Below are 14,752 nucleotides of genomic sequence, written 5' to 3'. Positions count from 1 at the left end.
TGTGCTTTTTCTACTTCAGAGAGTAGTTTTTTGAAATTTATAAGCTAATGCACAGAACTTATGTGACATTGAGATTGTGTGTCTAATAGTGCCAAACACAAAACATTAAAAGTGCATTATTGGCCTATACTAGAAATTTGGAAATAGACAGTTTTTATAGAAATGCCCTTATCGATTGGTTAAAATCATAAGATTCTATCTGATAAATGTAATATTCAATGGCTGGCACATTTCCCTGTTCATTTTTGCAGTGAAAGACTGATTATATAGATCTGACCACTTCAGATACATAGATTCAATTAATGTCCAGAAAGTGTAGTTGGAAGGCTAGTCAATTTTATTATATATCTCCTTTCCGCCATTCTCAAGTATTTCAGAAATTGTCTAATATGATTATTAAACTGCTTTATATTTAAAATTATCCCACCAACTTGCTGATATCCACCATAAAGAACTAACTATGCTTCTGTAAAGACTGCAGCTCATAATTAAAAGTGCAGATTTAACTTCTTCAGGTTGAAGTTTGAATGTCTTTAAAAAATTTTTTTCTTGATGTTTAATTTAATTCTTTCTGGTAATTTAGCCAGTAACACAATCTTCTGTTGCCTTTCCTTAACGTCAGCGTAATTGAAATGATCAAACCGTTTTGTTAAATAACTTCATGTATGTGTAACTTAGTATGTATTTGGAATGTGTAACATTGTTTTTTTAATAAAGGTTTCTATAAAAAAAAAAAGGCGTGTTCGTTCAGAGGGTTAGCTGCCCTGTGTAATAAAAAAACTGAGTTATTCAATCAACAACGGATGTCTTACGACGTCCGCCCCGAGCAGACGTAACGAACAAAAGCGAACAATATGAGATTAAAAAAAAAAGGCTGCGTTAGCGTGATTGTTAAAGTGTTTAGCTGCTAAACGAAAGATTCTGAGCTCAAACGTTGTTCGGTGCTTAATATTTTCTTTATTTAAAAACAACATCGAAGTGTCTTACCTCATGAATTTTATTCGTTTGAATGTACTTTTTTGAAATTTCTAGTGGCAACTAAAATCGACCATACGGAAAGTATACGCTGTGGACTTTTACCTCTGCAAACTCTTCAAAATTTCGTGCAATGGTTTACTACATCTAATGCTGCACAATAACTGCGTTGAACATCGAAACGAAATTAATTCATTTATGGGGGGAAGGTATCAGTCAAGAAGAAGTGTAAAAATCAAAATTTTGGGCCAAATAGTTTTTGTGAAATCGAATGATAAAGTGTGTCAAAGCAGCCGAAACACCATGTGTCTGCACAGGCGAGCAGTGCAGTGATGACAAAATCGCGCACAGCGCGGATTGCGGCGAGCACGTCTCTGTACCAGCGAAAGGGTTAATGCGGCCGTGGTGGCTTTACTTCATGAACTGCGCGCTACCCCCTAAACGTAAGTTTGCGAACTATACTAAACTATGGCGCTGCTTCTCTTGGCGCGTGCGTCGTTTGCAACTGGCAACGCAGCAATCTCCCGCGTCTGGGCGGGCATGCGCGAGCCGCCAAGATAAAAGAATTGAACTATGGGCGATGGAGATGGCACGCGGACACGATCAAACCGCCGCCCTGGGGCTGCAGCAACACGGGCACAAGCGGCCTGTGTCTGGTGGTTAGTCAGGGTCGAGAGGCGTGATGCTGCTTGCAGCTCCTTGTTCATCATTATCGCTGGATTCAGCTCCCTTGAGGAAACAGTGAGAGCAGGGCGTCTCCCGGAACTAATGGCCGCTGTCGCCCAGAGGTGCCTCCATTGTCATGTGGGCCTTTGTGGTCTCGATGACGGCTGTTGTGTAACAGCTGTCGTTGTAATATCAGGAAGCACTGGTGGCCGCGCTGTGTGGGAGTGGCTCAGGCAGCGAAACAGCTGCCAGCAGGAAGCACGGGTCGTCACAGCTTAGGCGGCCGCCTCCCTCTGCTTCACCAGGGGTCGCGTTCGCTTTTGAGGGGTTGTTGGCGTTGTGCCGTCAGGCGACAGTATAGCTCAAAGACGAACATAGTGCTGTCAGGCGACAGTAATTAAAAGTGCAAAAGACGAACATACAGACTGACACGTGCCATTTTAGGGTCCTCTATAAAAACAGTGTTGATAATTACTGGCTGGTCTCCCTACAGTGAGATTGTAACACCGAAAATGCAGGATGCATGGTACCTGCTACCGATGCATAATTTTTTTTCTGAATCGGATGTAAATATTTCCTGAAGAAGAAAAATTTGTTAACATCGAGTATAGATTTAAATGTCAGGAAGTCGTTTCTGAAAGTATTTATATGGAGTGTAGCCATGTATGGAAGTGAAACGTGGGCGATAAATAGCTTAGACAAGAAGAGAATAGAAGCTTTCGAAATGTGGTGCTACAGAAGAATGTTGAAGACTAGATGGGTAGATCACATAACTAATGAAGAGGTATTGAATAGAATTGGGGAGAAGAGGAGCTTGTGGCACAACTTGACTAGAAGAAGGGATCGGTTGGTAGGACATGTTCTGAGACATCGAGGGATCACCAATTTAGTACTGGAGGGCAGCGTGGAGGGTAAAAAATCGGAGAGGGAGACCAAGAGATGAATACACTAAGTCCGCAGCTCGTGGTCGTGCGGTAGCGTTCTCGCTTCCCGCGCCCGGGTTCCCGGGTTCGATTCCCGGCGGGGTCAGGGATTTTCTCTGCCTCGTCATGGCTGGGTGTTTTGTGATGTCCTTAGGTTAGTTAGGTCTAAGTAGTTCTAAGTTCTAGGGGACTGATGACCATAGATGTTAAGTCCCATAGTGCTCAGAGCCATTTGAACCATTTTTAGCCAATACACTAAGCAGATTCAGAAGGATGTAGGCTGCAGTATGTACTGGGAGATGAAGAAGCTTGCACAGGATAGAGTAGCATGGAGAGCTGCATTAAAACAGTCTCAGGACTGAAGACCACAACAACAACATGTAAATATTTGTAATTTAAATGCTTTCTTTTAATAAGTACGGACATTGATTCACTGTATGTGTAAATTTAGGTAGAAGTCTCTTGACGTTTCATTGTATTCATCTGTGTCTTACTGTGAAACTTACAAGCTCTAGGAAAAAGCCAAAGGAATTGTTATTTGCATCGACTAGCAACGATAATAGCAGTGCTTGTGCGTTGTAAAATCTTTGGGTAGGGAGTCGTTGCGCGGAGCGCGCGAAGAGAGAGGGAGACGGGTTCCAGCGCGTGTAGTGTGCGGAAGTGTGGTGTTAACGCTTTCGCAGTAGAGAGTACCATTTTCGGCGGCATCATGTACGTGCGCCGGACAGATGTCTAGTAGCAGGATTATGGACAGTGGATGAGCGGAAGAGGCTATATTAGTTACGATTGCCCGTTCCTGTAATTAGCCGTGGCTCCACAAGGTGCTACCGTCTTCAACAACAGCAGCAGTTCCAGCAACACAGTTTCGTCGTCGGCACCGAGATTCGTCGTACGCACAGCACTGAAGTAACTGTTCATTTGTGGAAAGTATTAACGGCTAACCCAGCAGCACAATTGAATGTGATTTGATTGATATAATTTATTTAAATAATAATCAGTTAAACTCAGGCGATTGTGTCCTCATTGCCCCCAGACATTGTTACCGAGCAGGGTCCTTGTTCAGTTTTTCCCTTATATGCTAACCTAGTGTGATAAGGAGCAAATTGAATAGTTGCAGCCAGTTTATTAATGAATAATTACACTTTTAAGAATTTCAGCCTCAGTCTACTTTCAATTAACTGTTGTACAACAGAGGCTTCAGTATATGACTAAAGTAAAGCAATTTCATTCGTCAAGTTTGAGAATCAATCACTGAAAAATCCAAATCTAAAGAAATGCACAAATTAAGAGTGCGAAAGTTTTCTTTATTTTACATATAGCTTGGACCACATGGCTGTTTGATTTGGTACGTATTCTAGTATTTAATTCTGTTCAAGTCAGTAAAAAAAAGGGCTCAGTTGTTCAGACAATAATATGAAATCCAGTTTGCAAAATAAGTAACGGCAAAGTAAAAAGTGCTTGTTTTTTCTAAATTTCTTTGGTGACGTTATGTTTAGGTCACTGAAAGTCACTGTTCACGTAACAACGTTCAGTACTAATATACAGTTTAATTACATATTTTCAAATCATTACTCGATTGCCTTTTTCAAAATTTAATGCCAAACATAAAGTAAGAGTGACTTCTCAGTTTTCTTTATCATTGCAAAAAAATGGTTCAAATGGCGCTGAGCACTATGGGACTTAACATCTATGGTCATCAGTCCCCTAGAACTTAGAACTACTTAAACCTAACTAACCTAAGGACAGCACACAACACCCAGCCATCACGAGGCAGAGAAAATCCCTGACCCCGCCGGGAATCGAACCCGGGAACACGGGCGTGGGAAGCGAGGACGCTACCGCACGACCACGAGATGCGGCCTTTATCATCGCATATTCAGTTAAAATTAGTGTCAAAAAACGTGACAACCTTCACTTGCCACGTCAGTGTTTAATAATACATGTTTTTCTTTCCCATCATCTTGTACAGGATTTTGGATGTAAATTGCCCTAGTGGGATGACGACCGTTAATTATTTCATTTTCGTTCATTAGTGTAACTTTTGGATTCATGATCAGTGGTACCCCTTTTCTGTCCAGTGCTTTTCGTGAGTGAATGCACAAAACAACTTTTATTTTTCCAAATTATAGCCCTGTTCGGTTTAATTACTTATAATTTTAGTAGACTTTTCGATCAGAAGCGTCGGTTGTACACTTTCATCCTACTTATCGGTATTACTTCTTCGGAAAAGATAGCCTTATCCAATTAGTGAAAATCCATTAGGCATACACGCGATCCACGATCATACACTCCTGGAAATTTAAATAAGAACACCGTGAATTCATTGTCCCAGGAAGGGGAAACTTTATTGACACATTCCTGGGGTCAGATACATCACATGATCACACTGACAGAACCACAGGCACATAGACACAGGCAACAGAGCATGCACAATGTCGGCACTAGTACAGTGTATATCCACCTTTCGCAGCAATGCAGGCTGCTATTCTCCCATGGAGACGATCGTAGAGATGCTGGATGTAGTCCTGTGGAACGGCTTGCCATGCCATTTCCACCTGGCGCCTCAAGTGGACCAGCGTTCGTGCTGGACGTGCAGACCGCGTGAGACGACGCTTCATCCGGTCCCAAACATGCTAAATGGGGGACAGATCCGGAGATCTTGCTGGCCAGGATAGTTGACTTACACCTTCTAGAGCACGTTGGGTGGCACGGCATACATGCGGACGTGCATTGCCCTGTTGGAACAGCAAGTTCCCTTGCCGGTCTAGGAATGGTAGAACGATGGGTTCGATGATGGTTTGGATGTACCGTGCACTATTCAGTGTCCCCTCGACGATCACCAGTGGTGTACGGTCAGTGTAGGAGATCGCTCCCCACACCATGATGCCGGGTGTTGGCCCTGTGTGCCTCGGTCGTATGCAGTCCTGATTGTGGCGCTCAGCTGCACGGCGCCAAACACGCATACGACCATCATTGGCACCAAGGCAGAAGCGACTCTCATCGCTGAAGACGACGCGTCTCCATTCGTCCCTCCATTCACGCCTGTCGCGACACCACTGGAGGCGGGCTGCACGATGTTGGGGCGTGAGCGGAAGACGGCCTAACGGTGTGCGGGACCGTAACCGTAGCCCAGCTTCATGGAGACGGTTGCGAATGGTCCTCGCCGATACCCCAGGAGCAACAGTGTCCCTAATTTGCTGGGAAGTGGCGGTGCGGTCCCCTACGGCACTGCGTAGGATCCTACGGTCTTGGCGTGCATCCGTGCGTCGCTGCGGTCCGGTCCCAGGTCGACGGGCACGTGCACCTTCCGCCGACCACTGGCGACAACATCGATGTACTGTGGAGACCTCACGCCCCACGTGTTGAGCAATTCGGCGGTACGTCCACCCGGCCTCCCGCATGCCCACTATACGCCCTCGCTCAAAGTCCGTCAACTGCACATACGGTTCACGTCCACGCTATCGCGGCATGCTACCAGTGTTAAAGACTGCGATGGAGCTCCGTATGCCACGGCAAACTGGCTGACACTGACGGCGGCGGTGCACAAATGCTGGGCAGCTAGCGCCATTCGACGGCCAACACCGCGGTTCCTGGTGTGTCCGCTGTGCCGTGCGTGTGATCATTGCTTGTACAGCCCTCTCGTAGTGTCCGGAGCAAGTATGGTCTGACACACCGGTGTCAATGTGTCCTTTTTTCCATTTCCAGGAGTGTACTTTATATCGCAAACAGGATAGGCCGATTAGTAAGGGCGACGTTACAAGGTGACAAAAGTCAGGGTACAGCTACATGCACATATACAGATAACGGTAGCATCGCTTACACAAGGCATAAAAGGGCACTGAACTGACGGATCTGTCATTTGTACCCAGGTGATTCATACGAAAAGGTTTCCAATTTGATTATGACTGCGGAATGGTAGTTGGAGCTAAACGCATGCGATATTCCATTTCGGAAATCGCTAGAGAATTCAGTATTCCGAGATTCACAGTGTCAGGAGTGTGCCGAAATATCAAATCTCGGGCGTTACCTCTCACCATGGACAACGCAGTGGCCGACGGTCTTCACTTAACGAGCGAGAGCAGCGGCGTTTGCGTAGAGTTGTCTGTGTTAACAGACCAGAAACACTGTGTGAAATAACCACAGAAATCAATGTGGCAGGTGCAGCGAACGTATCCGTTGAGACAGTGCTGCGAAATTTGGCGTAAATGCGCCATGGCAGCAGACGACCGACTCCAGCACCCCTGCTAACAGCATGACATCGCCTGCAGCGCCTCTCCTGGGCTCGTGACCATATCAGTTGGACCCTGGACGACTGTAAAGTCGTGGCCGCGTCAAATGGCTCTGAGCACTATGGGACGTAACATCTGACGTCATCAGTCCCCTAGAACTTAGAACTACTTAAAGCTAAACTAACCTAAGGACACCGCCCGCATCTCGTGGTCGTGCGGTAGCGTTCTCGCTTCCCACGCCCGGGTTCCCGGGTTCGATTCCCGGCGGGGTCAGGGATTTTCTCTGCCTCGTGATGGCTGGGTGTTGTGTGCTGTCCTTAGGTTAGTTAGGTTTAAGTAGTTCTAAGTTCTAGGGTAGGGGACTGATGACCTGAGAAGTTAAGTCCCATAGTGCTCAGAGCCATTTTTTGAACCGGGGGTCCACGTGGTCAACAAGGCACTGTGCAAGTTGCCAGTGGCTCCATAATGGTGTGGGCTGTGCTTACATGGAATGGACTGGTTCCTCCGTTCCAACTGAACCGATAATTGACTGGGAATGCTTATTTTCGGCTACGTGGAGACCATTTGCAGCCATTTCTGGACTTCTCGTTCCCTTATAAAGATGGATTTTTTTGTGGATGACAATGCGCCATATCACTGGACCACAACTGCTTGCGATTGGTTTGAAGAACGTTCTGGACAGTTCAAGCGAATGATTTGGCCGCCCAGATCGCTCGACATGAATCCCATCGAATATTTATGGGGCATAATCGAGAGGTCAGTCAGAGCACAACATCGTCCACCGGCAATTCTTTCGCAATTATGAACAGCTATAGAGGCAGCATGGCTCAATATTTCTACAGGGAACTTCCAACGTCTTGTTGAGTCTATGCCACGTCGGACTGCTGCACTACGCCGGGCAAAAGGTGGTCTGACACGGTATTAGGAGGTATATCACGACTCTCGTCAACTCAGTGTATTTACTTTTTAAAACTAAAAATTAATTTATTGAAACGATAATCATTTTGTTCCCCGTCTGATTTCGAATCATGGTACGCCTCCAAGCCTATATCGACACATTCCATCAACATTACACCTACATGCTCTACATATACTCTCCCACTGAAACTTGCTTTCCCAAACAATGAAATTCACCCCAATATTTATACATCCTGTAAAGTATAGCTCTTCCCACCTATTCTACATCAGGGCTCCCCTTTCCCCTCTCGCCTCTCCTTCCTGTCCCACCATCTCCCCGTCCCTTCACTTACAACTGGATGGTTATAACAATATCCTACTATCCTATGGAGCAAGCAACGTTTCCCTTCCAAAAATATTTCACCCAAGTGAGGTCCATCGAATTTTTGTGAAAGTACCGTGCTTCTTTCGTAAGATAGTCCACTTGTCTGCAATGTCTTTTAAATATATTTTGTGATTTTTATTATACCTCCTAATCAGTTTAGTGTACAAATTAAAAATGAAGAAAGCTAAAAGTTAAATTTATATAAATACTATCAATGATATTCATATTTTTATTAATTTTTAAAACACCGGTAATTTTTCACCTTTTTGTAAGTGCCTGTCGTATTTTACCAGTAAATTGACATGTTTTTACTATTATATTTCCCCGTGTTGCTATACTTGTACATGGCGTGTTATGAAATGAAACATGCATGGTGTATTTGTATAATCACTAATTCCGAGCCAGAGCATTACACCGTTTATATCAGTCACTCACCTTTTGACGGGCCATAGGCTGCGACCACTCACTGTCCACATTCCAACAGGTAACGCCTGAAAGTGTTAACTACATGGGTAGGAACGTGAGTTCCGGATAACGTACCACACACTCGAAAATGCAGTCACATATATTCTCAATACCCTTTCCTGCTAATACCTGAAAGAATCCCAAACTAATTCTTGGGTTAAAACTATGGAAGAACTTGATCTCATCAGAAACAGTCATAAAGCGTGGAGATTATTCAGACGCCTCAATAATGACCCAACCAGATCCACAGCACACTGCAACATTACTGCAGATCAGATAGCACACCAACTGCTCATGAATGGGATAGGAAGCCATAGAATCAAAGTTCTGAAAGTACAGCAAGAGGCCCAAGAACAAACGAGGGATCTGACTCTCCCATTCGAGATATCTGAATTAAACAAGGCTATTAAGGAGAGCAAAACTGGTAAAGCATCCTGTCTAGATGACATCCGTATGGAGCAAATGAAGAATTTCGGCCCAGGAACAAGAAAGTGGATCCTGCAGGTTTTCAACAACTGCATGAACCAGTGCCAAATACCAAAGATCTGGCGAAAGAGCAGGATGATAGCTCTTCTGAAACCTGGAAAGGAAGCAAATCATCCCAAGAATTTCAGACCAGTTAGCCTTTTGAGCCACCTTTATAAACTGTTCGCACGTATGATTCTGAATAGAATCCTACCAGTAATAGGCCCTCTTCTCATACTCAAACAAGCAGGATTTCGACCAAACAGAAGCTGCGCAGGGCAACTTTTGAATCTCACTCAGTTTGAAGAGGATGGCTTTGAAACCCGTCAAGTGGTCTTCGTGGATCTCACAGCAGCGTATGATACTTTCCATCATCTGATACTCCTTGCAAAATTATACAATATGATCAAGAACGCCCACCTCGTTAGACTACTCAACACCCTCCTCCAAAACCGCAGGTTATTTGTTGAATTTCAAGGACAATGCAGTCGCTGGAGAGCGCAGAAAAATGGTCTACCTCAGGGAAGCGTCTTTGCTCCACTTCTCTTCAACATTTATACCAACGACCAGCCATTGACCCCAGGCACAAGGAGATTCTTATATGCAGATGACCTAGCCCTTGCTACGCAGAGCTCATGCTTTGAAAGAGTGGAAAGAAACCTGACAGCAGCACTTAGAATACTGTCAAGCTACTACAATCGGAACCAACTCAGACCAAACCCTTCGAAGACACAAGTGTCTGCCTTTCATTTAAGGAACAGGGAAGCTAATCGTGAGCTACATATCGCATGGTCAGGCATCCAACTCCAACATCATCACGCACCTAAATACTTGAAAGTCATCTCGATAGAACTATGACATTCAAAACTCACTGCAAGAACACCAAAATGAAAATCTCCGCTCGAAAAAACCTAATTCGCAAACTAGCGGGGACACAGTTCCCCGTTCGCCGTTCTGCAATGGCACTGTGCTTTTCTACTGCTGAATATGCTTCTCCAGCCTGGTACAGGTCATCTCACGCCAAACAAGTAGACATTGCTCTCAACGAAACCTGCAGGTTGATCACAGGTTGCTTAAGACCTACCCCAACTGATAAGCTCTACTGCCTGGCTGGAATAGCGCCACCATGGATACGCAGAACAGTGGCTGCCAACGAGGAGAGACTGAAAGTGGAACAGGACAGTGCCCATCCACTGCACGGACCTAATCCACCACAGCAACGGCTGAGATCGCGAAAGAGCTTCCTGAGAACATCCGAGAAGCTCACCATTTCACCAGAGAAGGCTGGCTGGAGTTATGGAAGAAGTCGACGCCTCACCTGCAGACGCCAGAAGGTGAAGAACTACCACCTGGACACAACGTGAGCTGGCTGGTGAGTAAATCTTTAAACAGATTACGATCAGGAGTTGGACGATCCAGAGACAACCTGAAGAGATGGGGCTTCATAACAGAAGATACGTCCTGTGATTGTGGACGAGAACAAACCACAAGCCACATGCTCCAGTGCCTTTTGTGCTCTACATCCTGCACGAAGACTGATCTCCATATATATATATATATATATATATATATATATATATATATATATATATATATATTTGTTGATGTGTATGGCTACTGTAAATTTGTTTGTTTCTGACTCGAGAATAAAAAAAAATTGTTCATTGTAGGACTAGTAAGTTAAGAATATTTTGTGACATAGCACTGCAATGAAATTTATAAGTATCGGCGTAATCTGTCGGTTAAAATACTCAGACACAAAAAGCACAGCTCAGCTGAGTAATTTTAGACCCTACTGAAGTATCTCAGTGATACAACCACAAGTATCTTGATGGTAATTCATGTTAGTATGTAAATAAACACTATGAGAAACAACTCTTCCCACTTTCTAGCGAATACAGTACCCTTCTATAGGCATACCCTCGTCCCATTCTTCACAATATTCAAATCGTAATGCAATAAACCATTAGTCAACACGTTGCCACTGTCTGCATAGCGCGATTCTTACCTTAGGATGCAGCAACGTCTAGCCGCTCACGCGGTTCTCAACACACGCCGACTGCCCCGTGTTCTGCTAGCGACGGTAATCAACGTACGGCGAAATGCCTCAAATAAATTTCCAAGTGCCGGCGCGCTACTTAGATGTTCAAACATTGCATAAGTGTGGGAACACACAGAAAGCCAGTGGTCTGCTTACCGACTCACTGCACTGTCCAGCGCAGTTATACGCCCTACGGATTCGCAGTGAGAGTGCTGGTTAGCGCGCTACAGCAGTCTGGGTGCGTCAGCGCCTCTGCGACTAGAAACGGCGCGCGCGCTCTGCCTTGTCTGCAGTTGCACTCACGCGATTTTAAAGTAGCTATTCGGCACAAAAAAGCTCATTCTTTCGCATCTTGGCCGGCCGGTGTGGCCGTGCGGTTCTAAGCGCTTCAGTTTGGAACCGCGTGACCGCTACAGTCGCAGATTCGAATCCTGCCTCGGGCATGGATGTGTGTGATGTCCTTAGGTTAGTTAGGTTTAAGTAGTTCTAAGTTCTAGGGGACTGATGACCTTAGAAGTTAAGTCCCATAGTGCTCAGAGCCATTTTTTTCGCATCTTGTAGCTTTACGTGGCAGCTTCATGGTGAAATGCCTATCATTTCGTTATCGTCATAGTTTAGTTTTTGTGATTTTTTTGAGTTTAAGAAACACACTGCACGAAATTCGAATATGTTGCAACGAAAAATAGCGGTCGCTACGACATTGTGTTGAACGGAATGGACAGTGTCCTGAAAGAAGGATATAAGATGAACATCAACAAAACCAAAACGAGGATAATGGAATGTAGTCGAATTAAGTCGGGTGATGTTGAGGGTATTAGATTAGGAAATGAGACACTTAAAGTAGTAAAGGAGTTTTGCTATTTGGGGAGCAAAATAACTGATGATGGTCGAAGTAGAGAGGATATCAAATGTAGACTGGCAATGGCAAGGAAAGCGTTTCTGAAGAAGAGAAATTTGTTAACATCGAGTATAGATTTAAGTGTCAGGAAGTCATTTCTGAAAGTATTTGTATGGAGTGTAGCCATGTATGGAAGTGAAACCTGGACGGTAAATAGTTTGGACAAGAAGAGAATAGAAGCTTTCGAAATGTGGTGCTACAGAAGAATGCTGAAGATTAGATGGGTAGATCACATAACTAATGAGGAAGTATTGAATAGGATTGGGGAGAAGAGAAGTTTGTGGCACAACTTGACCAGAAGAAGGGATCGGTTGATAGGACATGTTCTGAGGCATCAAGGGATCACCAATTTAGTATTGGAGGGCAGTGTGGAGGGTAAAAATCGTAGGGGGAGACCAAGAGATGAATACACTAAGCAGATTCAGAAGGATGTAGGTTGCAGTAGGTACTGGTAGATGAAGAAGCTTGCACAGGATAGAGTAGCATGGAGAGCTGCATCAAACCAGTCTCAGGACTGAAGACCACAACAACAACGATTTTGTGTGTGGTGCCCATTACATCATTCTTTGTGGCATATGAAATTTAACTAACCGAATAATTCTTTAGGCTTGGGAGGTGGTCTCGAGAAAATGAATTTTCTGTAGCACTATCAGTTCTGCCCATGAATGCCAAAATAGAGCAAAAGAAAAATACCCATAACATCCATTGTATCTGCTAAACATTTTAGCTGACAGTAAGTGTGATTTCTGATCGGTCGTTCTGGAGTTTAATAATTAAAATTCGGTTCTGTAGTTTCCTCTTTAGGATATAGAGTAGGGCTAGCAATTAATTAAAATGTCAAGGCTCTTTAGATAGTTTGGCACTCAGCGCCGAATAAATAACGTTAATTACCGTCTTAGTATACAGTGGGCACTCGGCCACACAAAGGCTTTGTTATCAGGTGAACTGAACCAATTTCACCCTAAGTGTGAACCGTATTTAATGCTACTCTGACGACTTGAATGCTCCTAACCTACCTCAGCAATCATATCCGGAAATAGGGACTTACAGTTTAACACGGGATCCAAAGCAGGTATCATTCCTGATATATTTTCACATCATTGAGAGATGAAGGCTAGGATAAAAGCATACCGAAGAGTTTTGAAGTTTGACTTGGGTTTGATTTTGAGACCTTTCGGTTTCCTGGCATGTACTTTACCACTAGACCACCAAGGTCGACTGTTTAATGGTGGTATCAGTAGCTGTAATCTTCTGCAACTTATCCTCAGCATTGATTTATTAATCATCACGTCCGGTTACGGAAGTTACTTATTTATAAAATTAAACATCGGTAAGTTATTGGTTGACTTCATATTGCCGCGCGGGATTAGCCGAGCGGTCTAGAGGCGCTGCAGTCATAGACTGTGCGGCTGCTCCCGGCGGAGATTCGAGTCCTCCCTCGGACATGGGTGTGTGTGATTGCCCTTAAGATAATTTAGGTTAAGTAGTGTGTAAGCTTAGGGACTGATGACCTTAGCAGTTAAGTCCCATAAGATTTCACACACATTTGAACATTCATTTTGACTTCATATTTGCTGCATCTCCATAGTCACTTTCACTAATATTTGCTTGTGTGGTGGCGCAGTGCATTTGTTTTACCAGTAGTTGATCTATGTTTATTTTGCACAACGGTTTGAAAACTCGGCCGGCGCGAACAAATTTCTCTTCATAGTCATAAGAGATAAGTCCACAGAAAATGCAATGAAGCAGACACTAAAACAGATAGACACTCCAGAGTAAAAAGCACGCAATTGGCGTAACGACAGACGTAGCCGTAGCTTTTAAATAACCTGTGCTGGCCAGTCTTATTTTCTACACTGAGGCTAGTAAGATACCTAAGAGACTTCTTTCTAGCAGTTCGTATGAAGGACATTATCATACTGAAAATTTTTGAACTTAATATCTATACCCTTTGTTATCATTAGTATACAGGGTATAAAGGGTAACTGTTTGCAATGTACCACAGTGTCACGTTGCAAACAGTTATGGTAGAGGCATTCTACACTGTGTCATTTAAAATTAATCTTCTTTCCATGAACTAATCACACATTCTCTTGACTTATTAACAGCGACCGTCTCCTTCCGCTTGAGACAGACATTAAGGAACATTGGGTGACGTGATTTGTTGTATAGCCAAATACTACATACCTTGGAAGTTAAGTCCTATTGATATAGCGGTAACAATCTGCCTTTGTCTTTGCAAGAAATCGATAGCAATAACAGTGAGGAATAGATATTACAGTGGGTACGACTTGTTGCACGTTTTTGAAAAGCTGATCAGCGTGTTCCTTGCCGCTTTTGTCGATGTGGGCGGTATGTGCTGTAAACAGATCGAATAATTAAAATTTTCGATCTTATTAAGATATATTAGTTTGTCCAGTGCAGGACAGTTAAGCTTCTTCCGGAGCTGCCCACGTACAGCACATCAAAGCGCTCATAGAATCGATGGATATTGCGACTCGATCGACCTGTACCCTGTTGCTCATAGCAGAGCATGTAAATAACTCTGCTATTAGCACGGACATTTGTCCAATATTTGTACCAAGTCGTGTCCTCTCCCATATTTATGACAAACGCCTCAGAATATAGTCAAAACAATGAAGTTCTGCAATTGCAAAAAATATTTTTTGTCACAACAGAATGAAAAGTGTTATAAGTTAAACCCCATACATTGGGGCAACGTGTCAGTGCCCCCCCCCCCCCCCTTGCTCTTAGGGAAAGGAAAAACTATAGTGTAGCCAGGTGTTTTTCTTTTAAGAAACTTATTTA

This window comes from Schistocerca cancellata, chromosome 2 (genome assembly GCF_023864275.1).
Source record: "Schistocerca cancellata isolate TAMUIC-IGC-003103 chromosome 2, iqSchCanc2.1, whole genome shotgun sequence".
NCBI classification, from domain to species: domain Eukaryota; kingdom Metazoa; phylum Arthropoda; class Insecta; order Orthoptera; family Acrididae; genus Schistocerca; species Schistocerca cancellata.
Note: the sequence above shows the minus strand (reverse complement) of the source record.